The sequence below is a fragment of the Phyllostomus discolor genome, chromosome 4 (assembly GCF_004126475.2).
Source record: "Phyllostomus discolor isolate MPI-MPIP mPhyDis1 chromosome 4, mPhyDis1.pri.v3, whole genome shotgun sequence".
In the NCBI taxonomy this organism is placed as follows: domain Eukaryota; kingdom Metazoa; phylum Chordata; class Mammalia; order Chiroptera; family Phyllostomidae; genus Phyllostomus; species Phyllostomus discolor.
The window spans coordinates 128603673-128623723 of record NC_040906.2 but is presented as its reverse complement, the minus strand read 5'-3'; the positions used below and the strand labels follow the sequence as shown (position 1 = coordinate 128623723).

At 37.4% G+C, this 20051-nt stretch overlaps 1 pseudogene; it reads left to right on the top strand.

Annotated features, from left to right (window-relative positions):
- The first annotated feature begins 857 nt into the window (after positions 1 to 857).
- The window catches only part of LOC118499945, a 59010-nt pseudogene continuing 39816 nt past the window's right edge, over positions 858 to 20051 (top strand).

The window sequence follows — 20051 nt, the reverse complement described above, 5'->3', positions numbered from 1 at the left end:
TACTCCTGTACATCAGTGGTTCACAGTCTGGTGGGCAGGAGAATCTCCACTGGAGAGCTGACCAAGACCATGGGCTCATTGAAGTGAGTAGGGCCTGAGCATGTCTACCAAGTCCACTGGTGATTCTGATACTGATCAAAGTTGGAAAACCATTGTTCTATAGCATCCTTATTCACTAATGGTTCCATACAGGCAAGTGCTTTCTCTAACACAGTTTGAAACTCCTAATAAAGCAAATGGACATATTCTTTGGTATCTTTTCTTCTATCTCACCATACCCGTCCATCATCAATATTATCCATTAATTATGAAAACTGGAATTCATTTATGTCGGCTCTTTGCAATACCATGATTCTTGATAAATTGGAGTATGGGAAAATAAAGATACTTAATTTTGGCTGGTAAGTCAAATAACCTAGAGTGAGTATCTATGTATCACTCAATAATTAATTCTATGGTATTTTTGTATATGTTATATCATTTTCTATTTGGCATTTTTTGACATATTGCCTCTGTGTCAATAACAAGGCTAACAAATAGATGTGCATCAATATTTTCATATGCCATAGGTACTTTACATCTAAAAATGTCTTTTATTCAATACTATAATGTCAAATAAAATGACAAAGAAAAATATCACATGGCTTTTACCTTTTACTCAGCCAGTTAATATTACAATGAACTCATAGCAAAATTTAAAATGTTGAAATATGGGAAATCTATCCACTAAAAATTCATCCAACAGGGTGCTCAGGTGCCACAATTGACAGCCAGTGAGTAGCCCATGAGGTGTGGGAAGACTCAGATCCTGGGCAAGAGCCCCACCTGCAGTTGTCACCCACAGCTGGGTCACCACCATGGCACTTCTCCTGTGCTTCCTGCACCTGTGCAGAGTCACTGATGTCACTAGAAGTTTGACTAGAACCACTCATGACCAGATGATTGAGAAGGCCAAAGAGGAAACTGCCAAGCTGCCATACAAATTTACCCTTGATATTTACAGGAAGACCAGGAACCACTGGACATCAGATAGCTGCTATCACCAGCTGATAATCAGAAGGTAGATCAAATGATTATTTTATATTCTAGAGACAAAATTTATGATGACTATCAAGATCTGAAAGGATAAGTGCAATTTACAAGTAGTGATCTCAAATCTGGTGATGTAACAATAAATGTAACAAATTTACAGTTGTCAGATATTGGCACATATCAGTACAAAGTCAAAAGCCCCTGCTGTTGGAAATAAGAGGAGTCAGCTGAGAGTTCTTGGAATGACTTCATCTGTTATATCTGTAAAAAATGCCACTACTGAGTACTCTGGGGCATAGAGCTCTACAGTCAGCAATAGAGTGGGTTCTGATCAATGCCTGCAATAGAGTAGGCTCTGATCAATGCCTACAATAGAGTGGACTCCGATCAATGCTTGCTGCACCTGCATGTTGTTTCTCCTTCAAACAGAAGTAAAACAACTTCAGAAGCTATTACAGGAACTTTGTATGCACTAGTGCTCATCTGTCTGATCATCTTTTGCTATCAAAAAAAGCACAGAGGAAAAAATATATGTGAAAAGGGAGTTCATCATGATATAGGAAAGGTGTACCTTCTCTGAAGAGCTGGATGTCCATTGTCAGAAGCTACGTGGCAGCAATCATTCATTCCTGGGGTACATGTCTCCTTCCAAAATAGAAGGCTACTCCAAGACTCAATGTCAAGACTTCCAATCAAGATGGCAGGAAAGTATAAGTGGTACTTGCCTCCTCCCACAACCACATCAAAATTACAACTAAACTACAAAACAACCATCATTCAGAACTGCATGAAATCTGGCTGAATGGAAGTCCTACAACTAGGAAATTCAAGAAAAAGCCACACAAGACTGGTAGGAGGGGCAGAGACACAGAAAGGGCTGGTCCCACACCACATGTGGCTGATAAAAATTAGGAGGGATATCTTAGCTGCAGAAGTACCCCCTGAAAACTTAGCAGTCCCAGCCCCATACCAAGCCCCCAAGCACAGGGTTCCAGTGCCAGGAAGAGAAGTCCCCACAACTTTTGGCTGTAGAAATCAGCAGGGATTGAGGCTGAGAGACGGAGGGCTTCTGGAGTCCCAGGCAGTTCCTCTTAAATGAAACAGCATGGACATATTTGGACTCGCTCCCTCTAAACTCCAGAGCTGGAGCAGCAGCTTGTAATGCACCAGAAACACATGGGGAAGAACTGAAATATCTAGCATCAAGATGAGAGCTGGGGGGAGCTTTCTCCTAAACAGAAGTGCTGGCAGAGGCCATTGTTCCTTTGATGAGCCATCCTTTCCACCCAGAGCCAGCAGGCAAACACCATATCTGTGTGTCTTTCAACCTGGTTTACACCATTTGCTCCACCTGGTGATTCCCTGAGGTCCCACCCTACTCAACTTTCAGGCCCATCCAAGCTATTTCCAGTGGCTTTTCCATACAAATGGCCTGTCCCTAAATCCTTAGATTTCCCTAAGATCTCTCAAATAAGTAGCATCTGGCCTTAGCATGTCCTGTACCTCTCACTCAGTGCCTTTAGGCCTGGTACTAGCAGCAGTCAGGCTTGGTTTGCAACTTGGCCTTTTCTGGGCACCTTCAAGCCCAGCACAATAAGCAACCATCTGCAGATTACTTTGTAACTTATGCCAGGTGTCCACAGGCAGAGCAAAGACAGCTGCTGACCTTAGCCTGAACCTCCTGGGAGGTCTCAGAGCCTGCACACCCAGTGGACTGCTTCAAACCATGTTAAAACATTACCACCCAATCACATCAACAAGTAACACACACAAGGGACAAACTCAGCAGGCACCAGAGTCCACTGAAGTAAGTCCCGCTCTGTGAAGTGGTTCCCTGCATAGGTGATCCTACATGGTGGCTGGAGGTCAGTGGTTGGTGATAGCAGCCCACTGATCAGCTTCAGGGTAAATCCTTCCCGTTAACATATCAACACCATTCAAGGCTCAACTAGGAGAGGAGGGTGTACACAGCCCACATGGTGGGGGCTCACCTCAAGTGCCCAGCTTATGTGATTGGCAGGGGAGAAGAGAGAGGCTGTGCCACTGGACCCTACAGGATACCTACTACATTAGGACACTCTACCAAGTCTGGGAAATATAGTGGCTCTACCTAATACACAGAAACAAACACAAGGAGGCTGCCAAAATGAGGAGACAAAGAAATATGTCCCAAATGAAAGAACAGAATAAAACTGTAGAAAAAGAACTAACAAAATGGAGACAAGTAATCTACTCGATGCAGAATCCAAACACTTGTCATAAGGATGCTTAATTAACTTAGTGAGAACTTCACCAGCATATAAAAGACCATTCAGAAATGAAGGCTATATGAACTTAAATGAAGAATAATTTACAGGGAATCAACAGTAGAGCAGATGAAGCTGAGAATCAAATCAGCAATTTGGAATATAAGGAAGGAAAAATCACCCAGTCAGAAGAGCAAGAAAAAAAGAATCCAAACAATGAGGATAGTGTAGGGAGTCTCTCTGGGACAACTTCAAGTATACAAACATTGGCAACATGAGGGCACCAGTAGAAGAAGAGAGATAGCAAGAAATTGAAAGCTTACATGAAAAAATGACAGAAAACTTTCTTAACTTTGTGACAAATATAAACATAAAAGCCCAGGAAGTGCAGAAAGTCCTAAGTAAGATTAACCAAAAGAAGCCCACACCAAGACACATCATAATTAAAATGGCATAGGTTAAAGACAAAAAGAGAATCTTAAAAAGCAGCAAGATAAAAGCAGTTAATTACCTACAAGGGAGCTCCCATAAGACTGTCGGCTGATTTCTCTACAGAAACTTTGCAGGCCAGAAGGGATTGGCAAGAAATATTCAAAGTGATGAAAAACAAGGATCTACAACCAAGACTACCCAGCAAGATTATTATTTAGAAACAAAAGAGAGATAGAGTTTCCCAGGTTAGAAAAACCTAAAGGAATTCATCACCACCAAACCAGTATCACTAAAAAGGTTAAAGGATCTTCTTTAAGAAAAAGAAGAAAAAAAAGAATCAAAATATGAACAATAATATGGCAATAAATACATATTTATCAACAATTGAATTTTTAAAAGAAAATAAATGATTAAGAACAGAAACAGAATAATAGATACAGAGAATGTTTTGAGGGTTGCCACATGGGGGCAGGTGGGAGGATGAGTGAAAAAGATAAAAGGATTAGGTACAAATTGGTTGTTACAGAACAGTCATGAGGATATAAAGTATAGCATAGGGAATATGGTCAATAATATTCTAATAACTACAAATGGTGTTATATGGGTATGAGATTTGTTGGGATGATCAGTTAATCAGTTATGTAATATCTAATCACTGGACATACACCTGAAAGTAATATAATAATGTATGTCAACTGTAATTAAAAAATAAAAATATTATTTTTAAAGTGTATTTTATTTATTATGCTATTACAGTTGTCCCAGTTTTTTTCTCCCTTTTATGCCCCCTCTGCCCTGCATCCTCCCATCCTCTAGCATTCCCCCTGCCTTAGTTCATGTCCATGGGTTGTACACATAAGTTCTTTGACTTCTCCATTTTCTATACTATTTTTAACCTACCCTGTCTGTTTTATGCCTACCAATTATGTTTCTTATTTCCTGTACATTTTCCTACCCATTCTCCCCTTCCCCTTTCCCATTGATAGCCCTCCTTGTGATACTCATTTCTGTGATTCTGTTCCTGTTCTAGGTGTTTGCTTAGTTTTGTTGTTTTTTTTTTTAGGTTCAATTGTTGATAGTTATGAGTTTGTTGTCATTTTATTGTTCATAGATTTTTATCTTCTATTTCTTAAATAAGTCCCTTTAACATTTCATATAATAAGGGCTTGGTTATGATGCACACCTTTAACTTGACCTTATCTGGGAAGCACTTTATTTGCCCTTCCATTCTAAATGATAGCTTTTGCTGGATAGAGTAATCTAGGATGGAGGTCCTTGACCTTCATGACTTCAAATATTTCTTTCCAGTCCCTTTGTGCCTGCAAGGTTTCTTTTTGAGAAATCAGCTGACAGTATTATGGGAACTCCTTTGTAGGTAACTCTCTACTTTCCTCTTGCTGCTTTTAAGATTCTCTCTTTATCTTTAGTCTTGAGAATGATGATGTGCCTTGGTGTGTTCCTCCTTGGATCCAACTTCTTTGTAACTCTCTGGGCTTCCTGGAACTCTATTTCCTTCATTAGATTGGGGAAGTTCTCCTTTACTATTCATTCAAATAAGTTTTCCATTTCTTGCTCTTCCTCTTCTCCAGCTGGCAGCCCTAGGATTCAGACGTTCAAATGTTTAAAGTTGTCCTGGAAGTCCTTAAGCATCTCATCATTTTTTTTTCAATTCTTGTTTCTTCATTCTGTTCCAGTTGGTTATTTATTTCTTCCTTTTGTTCCAACTTGTTGATTTGACTCCCGGTTTCCTTCCCTTTACTATTGGTTCCCTATATATTTTGCTTTATTTCACCTTGTGTAGCCTGCATTTCTTCCTTCACTTTGTGACTGAGGTCAATCAATTCTGTGAGCATCCTGATTATCAGTGTTTTCAACTCTGTATCAGATAGGTTGTTTATCTCCTTGTTGCGTAGCTCTTTTTCTGGAGTTTTGATCTTTTCTTTCATCCGGGCCATATTTCTTCATCTCAGTGCACCTGTTAAGTTGTAAGGGGCAGAGCCCTAGGTATTTCCAGGGTGGGCCAACACTTTTGGCTGTGCTGTGGCACTGTTTGTGGGGGAGGTGTCAGAGAGGGAACAAGGCTGCTTGCTCAATCTGCTCTAGCCCCACTTTTCAACAAACTCTCCTCTGTGACAGGGATTTTCTCCTACCATCACAACCCAACAGTATTTTACCACTAGAGGTTTTGACTCTTTAGTTTCCCAGTAAGCCAGCCCCTCCTCACCCACAGTCCACACCTTGCCACAGGTCCTCTCGGCCCACTGGACTGCCTGTCTCCACCCTCTTCTACCAGTCTGGATGAATGTTTCTTTTACTCATTGGTTGTTGGAGTTCCATGCACTTCACTATCCTGGCAGTTCTGACTGTTTATTGTTTTTAAATTGGTTGTTGTCCTTTTGGTTGTGTGAGGAAGCAAAGTGTTTCTACCTATGCCTCCATCTTGACTGGAATTCCTAAAATGATTTTAAAATGGAGAAAAAATAGGGTAAACAGGTGAGGTAATGGATAGGTTAATCAGCTGAATTGGGAGAATTATTTCACAATGTATACATATATCGAAACATTACATTATATACCTTAAAAATATACAATAAACACTTGTCAGTTAAATAAAAATAACCATGAGTTTCACTATGAGAAAGAAAGACAACCAAGTGTCAAGTGAAGATTTGGAACACTCCTCAGAGTCCAACTCCCCGACCGGCTAAAGTACTGCCCCTGATCTCAGGAGGATGGAAGTGGTGCCTGTGATGATTTCAGCACAGAGCAAGGACAGGTCTGTGGTATAGCGACTCTGTTCCTCCCATCTCTGTGCTCCTTGCCTCTCCTCTTCTTTTGAAACATGAAAACCTATTTTGTTCTAAATTTTGTTACCAGCCTCAATAGATCAAAAGGAAATGAATCAGAAACTGTCAGAAATGTACTTCAAAAAGTTTTGTTTGGTTATATCAAAATAGTAAAGGCATTCAAGTTACTAAAGACAAATTTGCCATCTGAAAAAGATTTCCTTTAACAGGTTGATTTTATAGGTTTGTAAATATCAATACACAATAAGATGTAGCACTTTGAATATGAAATCATAGAGGAAGAAACTGGTGAATTGACATGCACACCAAACTGATACTTGAATCATCTGAAAGTAGTACTTCATCCTTTCTACCATTATTTTTAGGATGCTTTTCTCAATTAATTTATGACCTAAAATTGGTAAAGAAGCATTTATAGCAAAAAATCTTATATATCTTTATGTTTGTTCTTGTTTTTATAGCTTCTTGGAAAACTCCAAATGTGTTTGGAATAGCTCTAATAACATAAAAACACTACGGTATTGTAGAAGTGTTCTAGAAATTACTAGTTTAACTTTCAAGTCATTCATAAACCTTGCCTATGAAATGATTTCTTAAGTATTTGATTGATAGACTACTGTAGGCAACAGAGACATAGCAAGCTCTTTTATATGCTAAAATAAAGGAGCATCTATGGATTTATTCAGAAAATTTCCTGTAGCCACAGAGAGCAATGACTCCAGGGTACCATAGTGAGGATGGATTTCAGCGATGAGTAATCTGATACTTGGAGACATGCAGTGATCTTCAGAATGGTGACCAGTGAGACCAAGGATGGAACATTTTGCAGTTCCCAACTAAATATGCTCTCCACTTTAGGTGAAATTTTCCAAATAAGAAAAATTATGACATTTATTATTTAATATAGATTGAAATTTCCTAATTATTACTTCCAAATTTTAAAAAGCTTTTTCTGCCTCAGCATTTTGTTGTTGCTGTTTTTGGACGGTGTTGCATGGTATATGTTCTAGAACCATGTAATCCTCAATTTGCCTTCCTGAGTGTAATTCCAGGAGGATGTTTTCTTCACAGACTCATACCGATGAAATACATTTTAAGCTAGTAAGTGTCCTCTGTCAATTCTGTGTTCCAGAGTTGGGAGAATGAACAGATGCTATTGTATGGCCAAATGTCTTTGCATAATTGCAGAAAATCAATTGAACTTTGAAATATTCGAATCTTAGTTTCGTGAGAGTGATTTATTCTTAAAAAAAATAAAATAAATAAATAAATGACCCCAGGCCAGTGTGGCTCAGCTGGTTGGGCATTGTCCACAAGGCAAGAGGTCACAATTTGATTCCTGGTCAGAGCACATACCTGGGTTGCAGGTTCATTCCCAGGTCAGAGTATATGCGAGAGACAACCAATCAATGTTTCTCTTTCACATCTATATTTATCTCCCTCTCTTGCTCCTCCTTTTCTCCTCTCTCTAAAAATAAATGAATAATATCTTTGAAAAAGAAGGAAATGAAAGAAAAAGAAGTAAAAGGAATACTCCTAACTGCCACACGTGTTAAATACTGTTTAAGTAAAAGAAAGTGAATTTATTGTATTTCCTTTAAGATTGTGAGAGAGTATGGCTATAAGACAATGAACCAAGAGTTTCTTTATAGTGAATAAGGTCTGTAATAAATTACTTCACTATCTCTAAAATCTTTCCCCTAGGTTTTGGTAAGGAGTTGTTTTCTGTTAATCTATTTGGGTGCTGTACATGCTACCTTACAAATTAATGTTGGCATGAACCTATTACTAGGAAGAGTATTGTGTACAGTTTTTAATGGTAAATTTAAGCTGAATGGCTGTGTAATGGATTTGTGTATAATTTTACATATTTGGAATAAAGGTTAAGAAAGGTTAAGTTCTATTAACATTTTAATAAAAGTTGAAAACCTTTAAGTAGGTTTTTAACCCTATATAATATTGTTGTTATAGTTATATTAACATTTTCATTTGTGCCTTTTGGGTAATTTAATTTTTATTATGAATTTCTGGTGCCTATGAGCTAGCTGTCAACTGAAGGGTGGTTAAAGGTGAAGGTACAGTTCCTTAAAACATATCACTGGGACACCTTCTTGTCTTCATACTTTTGGTCTTGCCTCCTCTCTGCTGCTCTTCTTGGATGCAAGTTAACAGATTGTGCTATTCATAAAGATTTTTAAATTTCAACACCCAAAACACCCTTTACTATGTTTCTGACTTTATTAACTATAACTATTTTTGAACTCCAGGTGCCTGGTCTGTTTTATATTAATAAATTTATTTGTATGATAGTATAAGAAATAGAGAGTACAAACTTTAATAAACAACTTTTGGACCTTTCAAAAATATCAATTCAACAACCTGGTGGAATACCATATATACCATTTGGGCACATGAATGCTTATGGAAGCAAATATCATATCACACAGTAGTAGTCTGTAATCTAATCACGAAACTGCAGAGAGAGTAGTAACTGTCAGAGGCCATTTAGTCAGTCCAGCCTCCAAAGAAAACTGCATCTAAAAAATTCCTGTCACATTCTTACATATCCAAAGCATAAGATCTGCATGAAAAGGAGAATCAGCAGATTCCCTTGGTAACCTGTCATAGACCCTCACAACACTGCCATTGGTGTGTGTCTATTGTGAGAACCTAGGTCCTGGCTATGCAAAGTGCGGTCCTTGATCAGCTGTGTGGGCACAACCTGGGGGCTTTTATGCAGGAATGCAGAGTCTCAAGCCCACCCCAGTCCTTCTGCATCAGAACCTGTACTTTAACAAGACCCCCAGGTGGTTTGTGTGCACTATAAAGTTTGAGATGTCCTTCCCTTGTGCACCAGACTAAGAATTTAAATAGGAAACAGGGGTTTACAAGTCATGATCTAGACTTTGTAAGCACTGAATCAAAGGCAGAACATAACTGAAGTGTTCTCCTGACCACATTAGAGGCTTTGGGAGTAATCAACATAGCCACAGGATTTACTGGTGTTTATTCCATATTACCCAAACACAGGCAGTAGGTTCTGACTAAAAATCCCCAAGACCAGGAGACAGGGGTGTCCATGGAACATGGGGTCTTTAAGGGGGTGTTTTCTGAGTGAGTTTGCAAAGGGAGTAGGGAGCAGCTTCTTCAATGTTTGGCCATAAATTAAACAAATGTGGATGTTCCAACACATGGAATTATTTACAACAGGTACTCCTTAACAGTACCAAATTAAAGATTTTCTAAGAGAATGTTGAAATTTCTGTGAACGCAATACAATTTGTTTTATCCTTACCAGAGGACATTTTCATTTGCTTGTTGAGACAGAGAGAGAGAGAGAGAGAGAGAGATCCATTTAAGAGAAGTATCAGTTGGTTACCTTCTTACACACCCATACTGGCTCATACATGTTGGGACTGGGGGTCACATGTGCCCACACCCAGACTGGAGATGAACCCACAGTCCAGGTATGTGTCCTAGGGAGTCAAACCTGCAAGCTTTCGGCTACAGGACAATGCTCCAACCACTGAGCAACTGGGCCAGGGCTGAACTCAATAGTATTTCCTAAGTTTTTTGAAATCACCTCAAAGATTGTTACTCACTTTTTTTGCTTTTCAATGATCAATGTTTTTCTAATATTATAGCTTTAAATTTCTTTTCCAAAGTATTTTCCTCTCAGCTACTAAAAAAGTCCATAAACAAGAATATAACCAACAGAAAAAAGCCCATCATTCACAAGCAGATCCTCTTAACAACTAATACATAAAATGCTTACTATGTACCAAGCACCATGTAATTAAATATTTTTATTATCACAATAAATACATGAGGTAAATGTTTCTACTGCCCCTTTGTACACATGAGAAAACTGAGATCCACTTACCATTATTGTTAACTAATTTGTCCAAAGCCACACAGCCAGTAAGCAGGAAAGCCAGTTTTGAGCCCATGCTCACAATACTCCATGTCAGTATACAAACACGAGCATGCAATAAATGACACATGCTTTGATTTTGTATAGTTCACCTTAATTTCAACTGTAAGCTTCCATCCAGTTGGGCTTATTCTTTGGGTTCCTCCTGTGCATAATCTCTAACACTGTGCCAGACCCAAAGTCATAGAGGGTGCCCTGCAGTGATGAAACCTCTTGTCATTTGTCATCTGTCCACAGGAGTCACTTCTAAATTATTCCGCACCTACCCATGTGGTCCTATCATGCTCCTTGGTCTGCCTCTTCTATGCCACTCAGGACATGGGGGACTTAAACAAAGCCTCCTGGGTGCTCTATGGTGCTGTGTTCTCTGGCACTCCACAAGACATTTTCCCTGATTTCTGCAATATCTTGCAAATAGTCAAAGTGCAGACAGTAATCACAAAACCTTCCTCTCCCCAGCAATCCTAGTGCATTCAATAGCTTACGCGTTTGAAGAACAGAACAGGAATCCCCTAAAACAAAGTTTCTTTGAGGCCAGGAAAAATAAGAAGTACTATCTGCTTGAAAATATAATGAAATATTTCAGAATTCTTTCACACATAAATCCTAGTTACCAGATGAATAATAATTGAAGGCAACAAGAGGGGAGAAAAATTGGTTGTATTAGAGTTAAAAAGAAAACAAACAGTAGATCACCTAGATTAGCCCTGGGTGTGAAGATGCTAAGGTAAGTATAGCCTCTGGGGCTGGTGTAAACCCTGTGTGGACCGGCAGTGGCTGAGCAAGAGGAAGTGGTGGCCCTCTTTTAATGACTTTCTGCCCAAGGTCATCAATATAGAACCAAGAACTGAACCTGAAGGACAGAAAACCATGTTGCCTGTGTGTCAGTGAGCCATCTGGGATTGCTGGCTTGACACCTTGGCTGTAAGCACATGGCTTCTCCATCCCTATCCTCCAGAAGTGGCTGGTCTACATTCTGGCAAGGATAAAGGAAGAAAGCCGGTCCAGATGAAATGATGAAGGGATCTATGACCTATGACCTATGGTTCCTTTCAACCTACAATGACGAAATTTCTGATCAGAAAAGGTCATAAAGAGCCATTTTTCATCTGTCTTCACAAATAGCGCTATGTTAACTGTATGTCTCCCCGTCAAATATAGAATTCCATCTAAAGCCAAAAATAAATGCATAACACCTAGAAACACAGTTGTCTTTCCTGCAGAGAGCAAAGAGGTCCTCAGAAACAAGAAAAATCTATCTATTCAAATACAGCTCAGTTCAGCTGCTTAGATTGTTGACATACCCCCAAGAACCTAGAACAGTGCCTGCTTCCTGGTGAATAATGGACAAATATTTGATATCTGAATAAATGACTAGATGAACTAAATAAAGTACTGGGGCTCTGATTTAAGCCTAGATACGGAAGAGTGCAGAAAACATTTTCTGGTCTCTTTAGAACTAAAGCCACAGCAACTGCATTGTGCTTATGAGTCTCAGAGGAAAATGACCCCAGAATCACCACCTCACAGGACTTGGGAAGAAGGCAGGAAAACTCTTGTCTCTCTCATGTCTTATAAACTCCAGAGCTATATTGGCTTAGACTCAGTGTGGGCTGCAGTGCAACTTTTTATAACAGTGACCTGAACAAGTCAGAAGTTTGTTTTTCTCTGATGCTAAAGTTAGGAGAGAGACAGTCCAGAGTTGTGTGTGGGCTCTAAGGCATAGAACAGGTTTTTAGCCTAAAAAGGCCTTGGGAATCCAGGCTCTATCTACCTTGTGGCTCTGACTTGCGCTGCCTCCAGTCCCACGGTCTCCTTATAGTTCAAGATGGCAGCTCTAGCTGCAGCCTTCATCCCAGAATTCCAATCAAAATGTAGGAGGAAAAGGAAAGTAATTAAAAGCGATGGGAATATCCACCATCTGTCTCTGGGAGACTGTTCCAAGGACTGCACAAACACTATCTCATCAGCGAGAACTCAGTCAAACAAACACACCCGAGGGCAAGGAAGGCTGGTAAAAGTGGACTATCTTCTGGGCAGTGCCTGTCCTTAAAACTTCCATTATTACAACAGAAGGAGAAAATAGATATTAGGTGACAGTAGCAGTCTCTTCCCCAACAGCTAATCCTCCTCAGTTGGAGTCCAAAATGCTGAGGGAATGACACGTGGAATTCCTGAGGTCCTTCTCCCAAAGAGACTCATTGCTTACATATTACTAACTGACAGCTGGAAAGACCAAGTGCTGTTATTTTATGAGCGCAAACAGAAACCATGTTAAGCAATAATGATTTATTGTTATTTTTTGACTATCACATATCAAGCGCTTATTGAGTGCCAGTCACAATGCTAAGTGGTTTTTGTCATTGTTCCATTTAATTCTTACAACAGCCTTTGATATTGGTGTCAAAACTCAGGCCCTTGTTGGGTAAATAACTTGTCAATAATTGGAAAATATGTAATGCTTCTTGTGTGTTCATTGCAAGAACCTGTGCTCTCAAACACCATCAGTATACGTGGCCAACCCAAGACTGGATTAGCAAGTGATGGCCCACTCTCCGAGAGTCCATTTGTTCAAACGATGGTTTATTTACAAAATATCATTCTGTGCACTTATTACCTATGATGTATGTTGGCCTCCTGGGCTACAGTGAGCAAAAAACTCATGGCGTTTAAACACTTGTGGGGATTAAGTCATAAATCAACTAATCCCAAGAATAACTGTGATGACAGCCACAAAAGATACTTTTATAGAATTTGAAGCTATGGCCTAGTCTGGTGGATCTGAGAAGGCTTCCCCGAGTAAGAGATGTTAGAACTGAGATCTGAGAGCTGAGGATCAGTGACGGAGGCTGAAAGTATTCTGGCAAAAAGTACAGCATGTGCAAAGGCCCTGAAGAGGGAGAGCAGATAGCATAATTAAGGAGTAAAGACAAGATCAGGTGGTTAGAGTGAAATAAATGTTGACAAAAGATGAGATTAGGGAGATGGAGACCTGATTAGGAAATCCATTAGATTTTGGTTTTTAACCTAGTAGCAACTAAGAAACTACCAAAATGTTTTAATATGAAGTTGGGAGTATGGGGAATGGGCAGAGAAGCCTGATACAATTTATTTTGCATTTTCGCGATGGAAGAAGTTTATCTATCTTGTTCCCTACTACATCTTATACATACAGTGGTCACTAAAACCAGATTTGTGAAATGAATTAATACATTAATAAATACATTTTGAGAATACTATTCAGCTACAATGTGGAGAATACTGATTGGAGAGGGGAGCAAGATATCCAAGGGAGGCCACTTAAGGGGATATTCCAGAACTAAATAGAAAGACTCTGTGATAAACTGAATATAGCCAGGAGGGAGTGGAAGGTATCAGGATAGCTCCTAAGGTTCTGGCATGAGCCACAAGGCAAATGACAGCCTTATTCACTGAGACTGGGACAAGGGCCAGTTTTGAAGAGGAAGGTCACATCATGTCACCAGAAGTAGTTTCCATTTATATAACTGCAAGCTGTGAATTCTGTCTACAAAGGTAGCAGGAAATAATAAAAATACATCCCAATAAGCCCAAACTGCATCTGGAACGAAAAGTAGCCCTAGGTTTCCTGATCCTATCAAGTTCCTCTGAGAATCATCACTAGAAGTTAAAATAAAATCTCTCTATGAACACTTACCTTTAACATTTGTGATATAGGGCTCAAGCCAATCTGAGAAGTCAGTGTGTATTGATTGGATGTATATGTGAAATAGAGTTGTTCAAAGTACACTGGCTTGGTAACAGTAGAGGTAGTGTGTGGATGGTGCATGTGATAGATTCACACCTTTTTAAAAGATAAAAGAAGTCATCAACTGGAAGACTTATCACTGCACTGCACTGGGGGCCAATTACCAGCAGGGTTATTGCTCATGATGCTCCTTTTCACCAACCACCATTCTCTATGACAATTACAACTACCAAAAACAGGTTCATTTGGTCTGAGAACCTTGACTGTCAGACTTGATAATACAGTGTGTCCTAGGAAGGGGAATTTATGACCTAGTGATCCAGTAGGCATGTAACAAACTGCTTTCATAGGCTGGAGAATTATTCATGTACTTTAAAATCCTAATTTTACAATCCATATATCCAAGAATCCATCTAAAAGGTAAGACATGTTAAAATATCTCTACCACTGGCATCCTGCTTTACCTTACAATAGGGCAGTAATTTTTCAAAACTAAATTTGCATGGTTTCCCTGAGGTAAGAATGATTGACAGCATTTTACACCACAGATGGCTCAGCAGATGTGTGCATAGGTAGGGTACCTCACTGCAAACAAGCTGGCCAATCAGAGAGGACCTGAGAATTGCACTCTGAAGCAATTATAAATTCTATCCAGGGAGATCAGAGATCCAGCTTATATAGAATGGTCCCATTTTCAATCACATTGGAATACATAATTAAGCATTACTTGAGCCTGATCAAGTATTCCCCACGTCTACAACTAATATTCCCACCCTATGAGTTACCCAAGGAACTCCAATTCAAAAATCCTTCACTTAAACAATATTAGGGGTTAAGAGCACAGTCCTTGGAGACAAACAGACCTGACATTGAATTCCTGCTCTGTCTATGAAAACAGGCAAATTGCCTCTCTATGGAGCAAATGCTTCACCTAAAATATGATGTAGTATTGCCTACCTTGCAGAAATGTTGCAAGTATAAATGAAGAACAGTGGTAAGTGCAGTGTTTGGCATACACCAACAACCAAAAGGGACTTAGTAATTTTTAGAATTGCATAATCAGTGCCCTGCAAATCATGGCACAAAAACACTTCGTTGTTCCCCTGGATCGAAACTAATAGGGCACAGCATAATGAATCTTGAAAATTCCTACCAAAAGAGAGTGTAAATATAAATTAATGATTTTAGAGTGTTATTCTAAAACAAGCATTTGTAAAAATGATATTTCCTTGAATTCTTTCACCTTTTTAAAAGAAGGCAAATTATTTGTTTTACTCTATAATATATCATGCATATTTTGAAATTTAAATGAATTACCCTTTAATAAAATGTCCTCCAGGAAAATATGACATATAAATGTTATACTCCTTGGTAAAGTCCTCTGTCTGCCTCAATAAGCATAGTGAGGAAAGAGCAAGAGCACTGAGCCAGATATAGTTTGCAGGCTTGAATTTTGGCTCTCCCTTCACATGGGCAAGAGACTTATCTCTCTAGGTCTTCATTTCCCATATGTATAACTTTAATAAAAATGTATATTCTTCATGAGGTTTGCTTTCAGTCCCTTTTTCTCACCCACTCCTATCCTTATGCATAGGGGTATACCACAACACTATTTTAAATTATTTTAAACATGTTTATAGAGTCTAGTGCCGGACACCATGGTAAAGGCTGAATTACTAAACATAATTTAACGTCAAAGTTTAAAAAAGAATTTCCATGATGAGATCTGGCCTTTTCTGACTTAGCCTGAACAGTTATACAGCATCACTTCTATTGCATTCCATTGGTTACAATCAAGTCACTAAGTCCAGCCCAGACTCAAGGGAAGGGAGCATATACCCCACCATTTGATGGAGGGAGTGCCAAAAATATGTGGATATATTTTAAAACAAGTACATAGACAACCTACTCTTAAAGAGATCAAAAGGAAGGAAAAGGAAGGAAAAGGAAGGAAAAAAGGACATGAAATAGAAGGAAAAAAGAGAGGAGAAAGGGAAAGATAAATGTCCAAGACCCCTACACAGAAAACTACAAAATATTATCAGGCTTCATAAATTGGAGAACTCATTATTGTAAAGATATTAATCCTCCTTATGTTTTTAAGAATTAATAAAATCCCAATCAAAATCCCAGCAGGCAAAAATCAATTCATGTAATTGACCATATCAACAGGCTGAAAAAGAAAAACCGTGTGTTAATCTCAATAGACAGAGCAAAAGCATTTGAGAAAATTCAGCATTCATTTCTGATTTAAAACAAAAAACTCTCATAAAATTAGGAATGGAAAAGAATATGTTTGACCTGATAAGAGGCATCTATTGAATATAAAATACAGAAAAGATCATACTTAATGGTAAAGAACTAAATGCTTTTCTTCCAACACCATCAACAAATAAAGGATGTTCATTTTTTCCACTTATATTCAAAACTGTAGTGAAGAATCTAGCCAGTGCAATAGGCAACAAAAAGAAATATAAGGCATCCGGATTGTGAAGGAAGAAGTGAAACTCTGTGAATTCTCAGATTAAATGATTACCTATGTGGGAAAAGCATCCCAAATGATCAAAGAAAAGCTAATAAAAGTTTAGCAATGTTACAGAAAAAAACAGCAAGAACAAAAATCAATTACATTTCTAATATACTAACAATAAAGATGCAGAAATTGTAATTAATAAAAATGTAATATTTACAGTAACATCAAACATATGAAATGAGTAGGGATAAATCTGTCAAAAGGTATCTAAGGCTTATATGCTGAAAATGACAAGATATTACTAAAATACATTAAAGAATACATAAGCAAGTGTAGCAATATACCATATTTATGGATTGGAAGACTCAATTTTGCTCAGATGTCAGTTCTCCCTAAATTGATCTGTGAATTCAATGTAATCACAATAAAAATTTCAGCAAGCTTTTTTGGATACAAACTGACAAGCTTATTCTAAAATCCATGTAGAAATGTAAAGAGCCTAGAATAGCCAAACTGACTTTGAGAAAGAACAAGGTTGGAGATCTAATATTACATGTCTTTAGCACTTATAAAAAACTACAGTAATCAAGAGAGTCAAGTACTGGGGTCAAGAAAGACAAATTGAATATACATTTGTGTAAAAAATCAACTTTGATCTATATCCCACATCATATAAAAATATTATCTTGAATGGATAATAGACCTAAATATAAAACTGAAAACTATAAAACTTACATAAGAAAATATAAAAGAAAATCTTTGTGACATTGGATTTGGCAAAGATTTCTTATGTACAACACTAAAGGAAGGATTGGTCATAGAAAACAATAATAAATTGGATTTCATCAAAATCAAGAAGCTCTTCTATTCCAAATACATTCTTAAGACAATAAACAAGACACAAACAGGGAGAAAATAATTGCAAAGCATATATCTGATAAGGTCTTGCACCCACAATATATAAATAATTCTTGAAACTTATAAGTAAGAAAATAAACTAATAAAAAACTAGATTAAATATTTGAATAGACACTTTAGCAAATATGTTATAAAGATGACAGATAAGAATATAAAAACATGCTCAATATCATTAGTCATTAGAAAAATACAAATTAAAATCACTTCACTTTTATTAGGCTGCCTAAAATAAAAAATGCCAATTACAGCAAGTTCTGGTTGAGGATATTGAGCAGCTGGAATTCTTTCACACTACTACTGGCGGGGATGTAAAATGGTTAACCAAGTTGGAAACCAGTTTGGCAATTTCTTACAAAGTTCAACATACAACTGCCAATGACCTAACCATTCCTCTCCTAGGTAATTTACTCAAAAGAAATAAAAGTACATGTTTATACAAAGACTTGCACATGGATATTCTTTGAAGTTTTATTGATAATGGCAAAAAAATGGAAACAACCCAAATGTCCACTAACAGATGCATAGATAAATAAATCCATACAATGGAATGCTATTCAGCAATAAAATGGCATGAGATATTGATCAACAGAATGAATGACTCTTAAAATAAGTATTCTGAGTGAAAGAAGTTAGACCCCAAAAAAGCATATGCACTCTGGTTCTACTTATATAATATTCTCAAAAATGTAAACACACACTATATAATCTATACTATTAGTGGTTATCTACAGATGGAGGTCTGAGAGAGATGGGATTGAGCACACACAGACACAAGAAAAGTTCTGAGTGTAATGGGTATGTTTATCATTTTGATTGTGGTAATGATATTATAGGCATTTTCATATGTCAGAACTTATAAAATTACACTTTAAAAGTGCAGTTCATTATATGTTGATTATACTTCAATAAAGTTGTTTCAAAATACCAAGAGTTTTTTTTGTGAAAAATTAAAGACTATTTACAAAATTTATATGAAAAATGCAAAGTGCCAAGTATAGATCAGACAACTTGAAAGAACAAAATCAGAAGACATACATTGCCAGATATCAAGACTTGTTATACAGCTTCTTCATCAAGAAACTCTGATAATGTCACTAGGATGGAAAAATAGACCAATGGAATTAATTAGGAAGTTGACCTATAGTCACTTATGACAAAAGTGACATGATAGAACAGTGGATTAAAAATGCTCTTTTCAGTAAGAGGTGCTGAATAAATTGAATATTCACAGAGAATAAAAAAAATCTTGACTCCTAACTTATATCATGCACTAAAATCAACTTCGGATGGATTATAGGTCTCAATGTGAAAGGTAAGACAATAAAGCACCTAGGTGATAACATAGAAGGTATTTTCTTCCCCCAGAGAGTAGGCAGAGGTTTCTGAAATGGGACACAAAGAGCAGTAACCATAAAAGACGAGACTGATAAATTGGACTACATTAAAATTTAAAACTTCTGTTCATCAACAGTCACCATTAAAACAATGAAAAAGCAAGCAAAAGAGTAGAGGATCAATACAATACTTGTATGACCCTAAAAAGATTTGTATCCTACAAATCGATAAGAATAAGATAGTTAACCTAATTGGTTTTAAAACTGGGCAAAAAACTTAAAACAGAAAGTTCACAGAAAAGGGTATTTCAGTGACCCATAAACATCTGGAAGAGTGGTTGACTGCTTTAGTCAACCAAATAATAAGGAACAAAATAAAACTGAGATACCACATTATTCCCAACATATGACAAAAACCCTGGTATGCAACAAGACCAAACATTGGGAAGGTTGTAGAGCAACTGAACTTTCACTGTTGCTGGTGGGGATGTAAACTGGTGTAACGACTTTGGAATACCATTTGGCATTATCTAAATTCAAACACATATATTCATTACCTAGGGCCCCACAGTTCCATTCCTCATGGTAAATTCAATAGAAAGATGTAATAAGTGGTAATATAATTGGTACAGACTGTAAGCACATAATTTGGCAATATCAAGTAAAATCCAGCAATCCTACTCTTAAGAATCTATCTCACAAAAATATTTATACAAATGCCACAACAAATCTATGTACATAGATGTTTGTCACAGTGATATTTGTAGTGATAAAAATAAGAAATAACTTGAATATTATCAACTGGTGAATGGTGAATTGAATGATCCGTGAAAATTACTTAAGAGTTAAAAATGTTGCATCTATATGTACTCGTTGAAAAGATAACCTAGTTACAGTGTTAAATAAAAAATTTTGCAGAGCAATATGCATAGTATGATTTTTTATTAACAGAATATATAAATTTAGTTTAAAATGGTTTAAATTTACATGTATGCAAATATAGAGAAATATCTGGAAAGATAGACACAAATGGTTAATAGTATTTCTTTCAGGAAAATACAGTTGAATGAGAGGAAGTCCTGAAAAGCAATCTTTAGGGTTTTTATTATATATTTTAAACAACAAAAAAACATTTTGAAATCTTACTT